The sequence below is a fragment of the Carlito syrichta genome, unplaced genomic scaffold (genome assembly GCF_000164805.1).
Source record: "Carlito syrichta isolate Samal-C Ts95f unplaced genomic scaffold, Tarsius_syrichta-2.0.1 Scaffold201341, whole genome shotgun sequence".
Lineage (NCBI taxonomy): Eukaryota > Metazoa > Chordata > Mammalia > Primates > Tarsiidae > Carlito > Carlito syrichta.
In genome coordinates this window covers 1,011,311-1,021,501 of record NW_007145437.1, presented here as the reverse complement: position 1 = coordinate 1,021,501, position 10,191 = coordinate 1,011,311, and the positions used below count along the sequence as shown (strand labels likewise).

At 34.5% G+C, this 10,191-nt stretch overlaps 1 pseudogene; it reads left to right on the top strand.

Annotated features, from left to right (window-relative positions):
- Positions 1-228: 228 nt before the first annotated feature.
- Positions 229-10,191, top strand: part of LOC103253119 — a 146,697-nt pseudogene continuing 136,734 nt past the window's right edge.

The following is a 10,191-nucleotide window of genomic DNA, read 5'->3' as shown; positions in this document are numbered from 1 at the left end:
TGAAATGTAAATGTCTTGTTATTTTCAATTCTTACGGGTCAGTCATGTAACCACCAGTGGTTATTGTGTCAACTCCATGAATCGCCTTCTTAACCACACATTTGGGTTGTAGTTCCACATTCTTCTCCATCTATCTCATCATTTCAACTTTTCTCCAGGCACAAAATTATTTTATTTTACTCATTATTGTCATAGTCATGAACATAAAGACTGTATGTCTGTGTACACATGGCTTATGAATTTTCTCTATTTGTGCTGCCTTTAATCATTCCTAAAACGCTCTATATGGCTTTCCAGTTGCTGTCTGCTCACATTCGTGCTCTGGAGACTGGAATGTCTGCTGCCCAGAGGCCTGGAATTGCAGTGCCCTGCAGTCTGTCAACACCACAGCTGTCCACACCGCGGAGCTACTGGTGGGCAAAGGTCAGACATCCAGTCACTGCAGAGATGCACACTGGAGAGGTACCACCCTGTCACCATGGAGAAAACTGGCCTCTGGTTACTTTTTACCTCCAAAACTTGCAGGAGTATATTTAATTGATAGAAGTTTTATTCACCCAGATTATAATGGTGAGGGAGACATGGACATATAATTTTAGCATTCCAGTTTCTAAAAGGTGGGGAAGGGAGACAGTGAATCACAGAATTGAGAGAAATGGATGATTCTTGTCAATAACAAGAGCCCCCTAATGCCTTTCAATATATTCTCCATAGTCTTAAACCCTTTTTACTGGTTGTCAAAAACCCCAATTTAGTTATTGCAAATAATATCTTCTTCACTTCCAGTTTGGGGTGATTTAGGAATAAAATTGCTGGTAATTCAATCTAAATGATTAACAGACTTCACAGAGGGTTAGTTTATAAATTATATCCTCAGTATGAATTGTCAATAAAAATAAAATGTGCCAAACACATGTCTGTTATTGTGCTATAATTCAAATTGTTCATAAAAATCAATATATTTAACCTATAAAATACAAAGCAATGTCCTTTCTTACATTATCTTTATATTTAAAAATGTGTATTATTCTCACCTCAAAATGTTAAAGTCCCTTGAAAATGGAAATGCAAACATGCAGTTTATAAACTAATATGGTGTACAATTGTTAGAAATGATTAAGCAATTATATTCTGGTATTAGCAGGATGAGTCAGAGAACTAGTTCTTTAAAAGCACATCTTGGCTCCAAGTTTAGGAGAGTGGCACCTCATTGAAGTTGGTCCCAATACCAAATGGCCAGCAAGCACTTGTTATTTTCAGACACCTGGAGTCTAGGGTAAAAATCAGTATCATAGAATTTGAGAGAAGAATATTGAGAACACACTAGAAATGCTGCCACTAGCCCTTATCCACTAGAGGCAGTTGAGTATAAATTTTGGGATAGAGTCTTGGGTTCAAATACTAACTCTACCACAAAGGTTGTGTGACCAATGTCAATAGATTATCTAAACCTCAGTTTGCTCCTATGTTATAGACTATTCAAGACATAAATCTTAGCAAACAGTATAGTTTATGCATAAATAGACATTTGTAACTCCATTTATTAAATAAATATTTAGTAACCAACCAGTATTTATAAATCAAAACATTCTAGTCATAGTGTGGATTTGTGGGACATGGTTATTTTACTGAAGCTATGGCATGAGTAAGTATATTTCAAAGTTTACTACCATAATCACCTTAATTTTAGACATGGGAATGATGTTTTTAATTAACGTTGGGTTCAGTGCTGGACATTTGGGGTTATTGTACATTCATGAGGATATATGGATCAAATAGTAAATACAATAGCTCTTGGGCACAGATTTTAATCTTTCCAATTATAAGATAACTATAGTTAAATGTTTTTCATTATGTTTTTACTTAGGTTATATTTACTGAACTGCTTCTGTTTTGAAAGTGTGTAGGAGCTGAAGAAAGGATGAAGGTATAGTTATTGATCTTCAAGGGTGAACTCTTTGCAAAGCGAGTATTAGATTTTACTCTTCCTTTTAATGCCAGTGGTCTTTACAGAGTGAACTTGGTGTACTGTGTCATCAGTAAATCATCTGGGTGAGTGTCTCAAGCATGGAGTCTCTAAATTGGTAGTTTAGTAGATAGCTATGAGATATTTCAAATAACCTCTGTTTACATTACTACAATATTTCTTTTAAAGTAATGGTCAAATAATACAGGAAGTCTTTCATAGTCAATGAAGAATCTTAATGGATTTCTTTCAAGTAGGCTTAATATTATGTTTATTTAAATTTTTTGAACTTAAAAAAAAATACTATTTCCTCCCTCTCAACCCTCAGGTACCTGGCGGTGGACAGAGGTGCAATGGGCAAAATTCCTTGGTGATAAGTCAAGATGCAACTCATAATGGGCAATCCTGAAAAGGGAACTCATTGGATTCTCCTAACGAAAAGTCAGAGCTCCCTGGCTTTAAGCACAACCAGACCCAGATTCTTAAATCATGTATCAAATCTATAGCTTTTCTATGTTTGACACGGTTTTCCACTATGGTGACTTTCTTTTAAGATGCATTTTCCCCAGTGTTACAGCTTGTTTTTTCTTTTCAGGTGCAAATAATCTAAGGGAAGCCTCCCAAAGATGAAATTTATTTATTAAAAATTTTTGCATTTATCCTTACATGTTTAAACTTCAGCAACCTTCAAAGTACTCTCCATTGGGTGTACTACACCTAATGAGAAGTTTTTTCCACTGCTCAAAAGTTTTTGAACTCGTTGATTTTGCTGCCTTTTAGTGCTCTTGCCGTTTTTTTGTTTCACCTCTTCCACATCAGCAAAACGTTTCCCTTTGAGAACTTTTTTTCATTGGGGAAACAAAAAAAAAAAGGTGCTTGGGGTGAGAGTGGGTGAAATGGGAGGGTGGGGCATGGGTGTCATGTTGTTTTTGGTTAAAAGCATCACTCAGACCAGAGTGATGTGGGCAGGTGCATTGTCATGGTGGAAGAACCAGTCATCTGTTTGCCACAACTCTGAACATTTCTTCTGCAAATTGTGATGCAACTTATTGAAACCTCCAGATAAAAACTTCAGTTGATCGTTTGTTCTCCCAGAACAAATTCTGAGTGTACTACAAGGGGCCTGCCCTTCAAAAGATAATTCTGTGTTTTTGTTTTTGTTTTTGAGGTTGTTTCCCTGCCTGATTTTCCTGGGCCTGGCTTGAGTTACAGGCTTTCTGTGAACCAATTCCTGTAACTGCCTCTACTGAATCACACGACTGGATTTAAAATTAGGAAGTGAAACCAGTGCCACTTAAACCACACAACTTGAGACTGATAAATAGTTGATTCTCCAAATGAAAGTAAGTACTTTTGCTCCCCAGTAAAAGAGAAAAAACATTGATCAGGTAAAATGAGGTGTGGTAAGAGGTAATTTACAAATTAGAAACCTAATTTCAACAATTTCCCAATCATCAGAGAAGGGAGGATTACAGTGTTCTGCATATGGACAGTTGTATATTTTGGCCACGTGCTTGGACTATGTGATTGACCATCTGCCACACGTGATTCTTAAGTAGTGACAGCATCATGTCCACAGACCTTGGGACAGAGAAAAGTTATTGGCTATATTTGAAAGAATAATACTTGTAAAGTCTATACAAGGCATCTCATTTATACATGATTTGTATTTTTCACCAAGATATAGAAGTCCAGTTGGAAAGCTTTAATACTAAGACATATTCACACGTGAGGTTTGGGGAGTTATGTGCGCCTTCTTTGAGGGCGGAGTGTCTATCTATATTATTAGGATCTTCCGCGCGACAGCATTCACCTATTCCCCCCATTTATTTATGTATTCGATCATTAATTTATACAAGTATTGACTAACGAATATTTACTTTTTATTTTGGTGTATAATTCAGTACTACTTATTTTGTTGCTCACGTTTCCTCAGTTGTCATGGGAAGTTCTTTCAGTTGGCTCCTGGGTGACTTTGACATACCCGCATAAGTCTGTGGTGTGTGTGTGTGTGTGTGTGTGTGTGTGTGTGTGTGTGTGTGTTTGTGTGTGTGTGTTTTCAGGCTTTGGACAATTAATTATCTGCTGGAATTACAAGGTATTCCAGACTCATTCAGTATTTATCAGAAAATTGGCCATGTTGCCAAGGAGCAAAATTATTGAGTAATTATATTAGAAAATAATGTGCTCATTGCTACTGGGGTGTCATTTCTTCTAGAGTCACTCAGCCAACAGAGCAAGAAAATAAATATCCACTAACCTGTGACTATACATATATAATATTTTTATATATAACCATCTTTCTCTATATTCATCTAAATATGAGATCATCCTGATATTTTCCACTCCAATCCATTTTTAAATGGATGATATCATTCTCCTCCTCTTGCTTGAGATAGAATATAAACTTAAGATTTGTCCATTTCTTTCTGTGCCTTGATAGCTCACTTTGTTTTTATTGTTAAATTAGATTCCATCAGCGGAAGTACCACAGTTTGTTTATACATTCACTCATGAAGGACATCTCAATTACTTCCAGTTTTTGGTGATTAAAAACAAAGCTGCCATCAACAACTATATGTGAGTTTTTGTGGCGACACAAGTTTTCAAATCAGTTGACTAAAGCTCTAGGAGCATATTTGCTTGATCATAGGGTAAGGCTGGGTTTAGAACTTTGCAAGAAATTGCCACCATCTCCCAAAGTGGCTATGCTATTTCATATTCCTTCCAACAATTAAAGAAAGTTTCTGTTATTCTAAATTTTTTCTAATATTGCTGATGTCAGTGATTGGATTTTGTTATTATCAGCATTTTGAATTTTATCCATTCTAATAGGTATGCAGTGGTATTTCACTGTTACTTTGATTTTCAATTATTTAATGAAAAATGATGCTGATGTGTTTACTTGACATCTTTATACATTCCTTGATGTAGCGTGTGATCAGGTCTTTTGCTTGTTTTTCTTTAATTTGTGCTGTTTGTTTTACATTAAGTTTTGAGTTGTTTATATGAGGGGACCTCAGAAAAAGAATGATCTTTTGGAAGGATGGGCCCTTTGTAGCACAGGCTTCCTTCACTATGTAAGTGTTTTAGGAACCACTAGCATTGTGAGGGACTGCATTTGGCTTCAGTGAATTTTTCTTTGGAGAGTCATTCAACACATTTGCTCACTTCATAATGGATGATTTATGAGAGCATCTGCCCACACTGCATTGATTGTTCAGCAATTTTTGACTAAATACGGCATAATCTCCATGCTCCACCCTCCCTTTTCACCTCACCTCACCCATAGTGACATTTTTTATTTGTTTCCTTAAATAAAAAATGTTCTCAAAAGGAAACATTTTGTCAATGTGGAAAAAGCAAAACAAAAAACATCAGAAGCTCTAAAGTCATCAAAATTAACAAGACCCAGTGGAGCAGTGGAAAAAGTGTCTCATTAAGTGTATTACACCCAATGGAGATTATTCTGAAGGTGACTGAAGTTTAAGTATGTAATACTAAATACACAATTTTTTATAAATAAATTCCACTTTTTGGAGGCTAGCCCTCACCTTCATATATTTTGGATGGAAGAAATTAGACATGTGTTTTATAAATATTCTCTCCAGGCTATGGCTTTTCATTCTTTTAAAAGCTCATGTCACAGAGCAGAAGTTTGTTTTCATTTTTTTTTTAAATAGCTTCCAATGTAGCATATATTTTCATAGATTTTTCCTTTTGTGTGAATCTAAAAACTTATTGTCAAACCCAAGAATATGTAGATTTCCTCTTATGTTTCCTTATAGAAGTTTTATCATTTTGCATTTGAGTTTAGTTTTATGATCATCTGAGTTAAATTTTGTGAATGGTATCAGGTCTGTATCTAGTTGAAATTTCCATCCTTTTCCCATTAATTTATCTTGTTCGTTCATCAGAGATCATTTGACTACACGTGTGTCCCTTTCCAGTCTATCTAGTTTGTTCCACTGATATATCTGTCTGTTCTTATGTCAATACCACATTGTCTTAGTTACTATAGTTTGATAGTAACCAAGTATATCAGGTATTATAAATGTTCTCTATACCAGGTATTATAAATGTTCTGACTGTGCTCTTCTTCTTCTTCATGATTGTGTCAATTAGTCTAAGACTTCTGTCTTTGCATGAAAACTTTAGAAACAAGTTTTTGGTACCTACCAAATAACTTCCTTAGATTTCTATTGGAATTGTGTTGACTCAATAGATCAGTAAGGACAAACTGATATCTTAGCAATATTGAGTCTTTCAATTTATAACCATGGACCTTCTCTCTGTTTATTTATGTCTACTTTTGCCTTTCATTACATTTGTGTGGTTTTTTAGTTACAGATCCTTTGTATTTTCTTAGATTTATGGCTAAGTATTTAATATCTCGGTGCTGTTGCTAATCATACATATTTTAAATTTCAGATTCTGATTTTTATTGTTGAAGACAATTAACTTTTATATATTAATCTTGCATCTTGTAACCTTGTGCTACTTATCTGTGTTCTGAATCTATGTGGAGGATAGGAATTACAGAATTTGTTGAAGGATTGGTTGTTGTGAAACAAAAAAAAGTCAAAGTTTTTGACTTGGGTACGTGCAGTTGGTGGTTATTGTAACGGGAAAGAGCCAGAGGGCAGGCCTAGAGAGTTAAATTTTGGAAATCTAAAATTGAGATACAAAATATTCATGGGAATGGAGGTGTTAAGCAGCCGATTGAATACACAGATCTGGGCCCCATGAAAAAATTTTGATTTGGAGACAGATATTTGCACTGATTATCATATATTTGTATACTTAAGACCATGGAATTGAATGAGAAAATTTTGGTAATAAGAACGATTAAAAAAAAAATTCCATGAATTGAGGCCTGGAGCATGTCAAAATTTAAAGGTCTAGAAGATAATAAATCAGTAGAGAGCAAGTGCATAATCAAATTAGGAAAGGACCCTTAAAATTAAGTGAACACGTTTTTTTTTTAAAGTGACTAACTACACTAATATGACTGATAAGACATTTGGGCTCAGAGAAACTACCACTGCATTTCACAACACTGGTGACCTTATCAAGAGTTATTTCACTGAAGCAGTAGAGAAAAAGAGGACTGGAGGACATTCAAGAAAAAAAAAATGGGAACAAAATCGATGCAATTTGTATTAATGGCTCACTAAAACATTTTTGTTATAAAGGGAAGTAGAGACATGTAAGATAGATGAATTATGTCTAAAGAAGGAAGATATTCTGGCATATGAAGGGGAATCCCCGCAAAAATTGAACTTTCTATTGGAGGGTGGGCCCTTTGTACTACAGGTCCACCGATAGGCAAGTGTTCTAGGAAGCCATCAGCATCAGTGTACCAGCTAGCATTGTTGTAATAGTCTGAGTTCAACTCCAGTGAATATTTTTGGAGATTATTTCAATGCACTTGCCCATTTCATTATAGGTGTTTACTAGTGCACCGACCCACACCACACTGATTGTTTATCACGTTTTGACCAAAACCAGCATGACTCCCTTGCCCCACCCTCCCTATTCACTTCATCTCACCCTGAGCAAATTTTTTTTGTTGCCCTGGATGAAAAAGGTCCTCAAAGGAAAATGTTTTGTTGATATGGAATAGTTGAAACAATAAACAGCAGAAGCACTAAAAGGCATCAAAATTGATTACTTCAAAAACTGTGTTGAGCAACAGAAAAAGCATCTCAATAGGAGTAATGCATCAATTGGAGAGTACTTGGAAGGTGACCGAAGTTTAAACATGTAAGAATAAATACACAATTCTTTTATAAATAAATGCCATTATTTTGGGGTTCTCCCTTATGTGTACATTGATGAAAATAATCTAGTGATCTGAGAATGCAGCAATAATGAGGGAACACTTAAGGCCATCTTGGCAAAACTGAGAAAGAATTGGATCAGTACCTGACTAGAGGTGACTGGCAGCAAGGGGAGTACCATATACATTCTCATGACACAGGAAAAGCAGAGGACAGAGGTGGAGACCCAGTACAGGAGGTGGAGGTTGCTTATGGTGTATTTCAGTAGTAAGCATTAAATATTTAGTCACATGATTTTGTACACATAGTTGCAATATTTCCCCAAAATTTCTTTTAAAAAAAAAATTTAAATTCCATTTTAGGCTGACAATGGGATTCTACAACTGTGCTTCTGCTTGTGTGCATATGTGACTTCATGGCTGTAATATATAATGTAAACACTTAGAAATAAGCCACCAATAAGGAAAGATATTTGCTACCAAGTTATAGATCAACATATATGATACCTAAACAAACTGATTTTTAAAATAGCTTTAAAAGAACACGTGCAGGTGTGGTGATGTGACTGTAGTCCCAGCTGCTTGGAATACTAAGGCAGGAGGATAGTTTGTACCCAGGAGTTCAATGCTGTAGGGATCTATGATTCCACCAAAACACTCTAGCCCAGGTGACATAGCAAGACACTGTACACATACCCTCACCCAATAAAAAGCAGTTGTGCATTCATAATATGTATACATACACACATAAAGAAAAGAAAATGTCCTTAGCTAGTAAAAATATTTTAAATATTTACTCTCACAATAGTCAAGGAAATCAGAATAAAAACAATGTAAAAAATTATTTGATAAACAAAATTTAATTTAGTAGTTAAAGGGTAATAAAATGATCATTCAATACTACCAGCCTTTTTAAAAAATTCAATTTAAAAATAAATATAAAAAGTATTAGATATAATTTAAGTTTACATAGTAGGATGTAAACTTAATACAAAGCATTTTATCAAGGTTGTTAATAACTGAAATAGAATTTTATTCAATTTTGAGCTATTATTATTTATAGATTGTAGGATAAATGACTTTTTGGGTTTTTTTATTTCCTGAATTTTTTCAGCTTTTTATAAAATGAGCACGTTAATAATCAGAAAATGTATTCGCTAAACTTAGATAAATGAGTAATTTTAGTCATTACAATGGTAATACAATAGTAAAAATCAGAATCTAAATCTCTAATGCCAGGAGAATGATTCATTGTGACTTCAACATTTCGTGGCTCATGCATCACAGGAGTCATTGAAAAAAAGGGAAAGACTTAAAGTATAATTCTAAGAAATAGAAGTTATCCTGTTGTATATTACTATACTCACATTCATGCCTGCACTGAAGAGAAAGAAAAAGTAAGAGGATGGCAGGGGTGGGGAGGTTTAATGAAGACATAGGTTCAGAGCATAGGTCAATATCTAACACAAAGTAATGCCCGATAGCTATTTGTGGAATGAATACATGCATGCAAGATTGATACATCAAGTCTCATAGCAATATACCAAAATATCACACACACTAAGTCTGACTCTGGATAGTGGGATTATAGGTGATTTTTTTTTAAGTTTAAAAATGTTTTATTTTACATTTCTATACTATCTAATGTTCTAAAATAAATACGTAACATATAGCCTATTTCTTATCTTGATCTCAAACAACTCAGAAAGAACATCAAACAGATGTCAAGGTAACCTTAGGCATTTTTTTAATTGATTGAAAATAACACTTATCCTTATAAAAATGGAAATTTTTGGAAATCACAGATAAATTGCTTCTTTGATTAAAATTGAACCCCAAATATCTCTAGTTCTGTAGTAACTTCTTATACAATGTAACTATGAGAATCCAAGCTATTGGTTAATTATTGTCAGAATTGATATTAGTATTCCAGCCATCAGCTCTTCAGAGAGACCTTAGAGTAACAGAAACGAAGTACCAGATGTTCAGATGGCTGCAATTCTGTCCTCAGCAAACGTTATAATCAGGTTTATAATATAAAGCCCGATGAAGAAGCAGCACACTATAGAAGAAAAGTATACTGGGCAAAAACTCATTAAAAAACAAGCTCAAAATTAGTCTCCATCACTTAGCAATTATAAGCTTGATTCATCCTTAACTGTTGTAAGCCTCAATTGCTTCAACTTTATAATAGAGATTATAATCACTGGCTTACTTGTTCATTTCAAATATAGTTTAGTGTATTTGTCTAATTTCAAAGAATTTCTCTTGTGCCTGTCTTTTTGCAGCTAGTCAAACTCTGATTTTTCCTTTCCTATCCATCAAATTTTATGCCCTCAAACCTATTTTCTTTCAATGAAAAAATATGCATAGCTATGTGGGAGCAAGTGGTCAACACTTATTGACACAATGACTACTAGAAAATTATTTGAGGAAATGATTT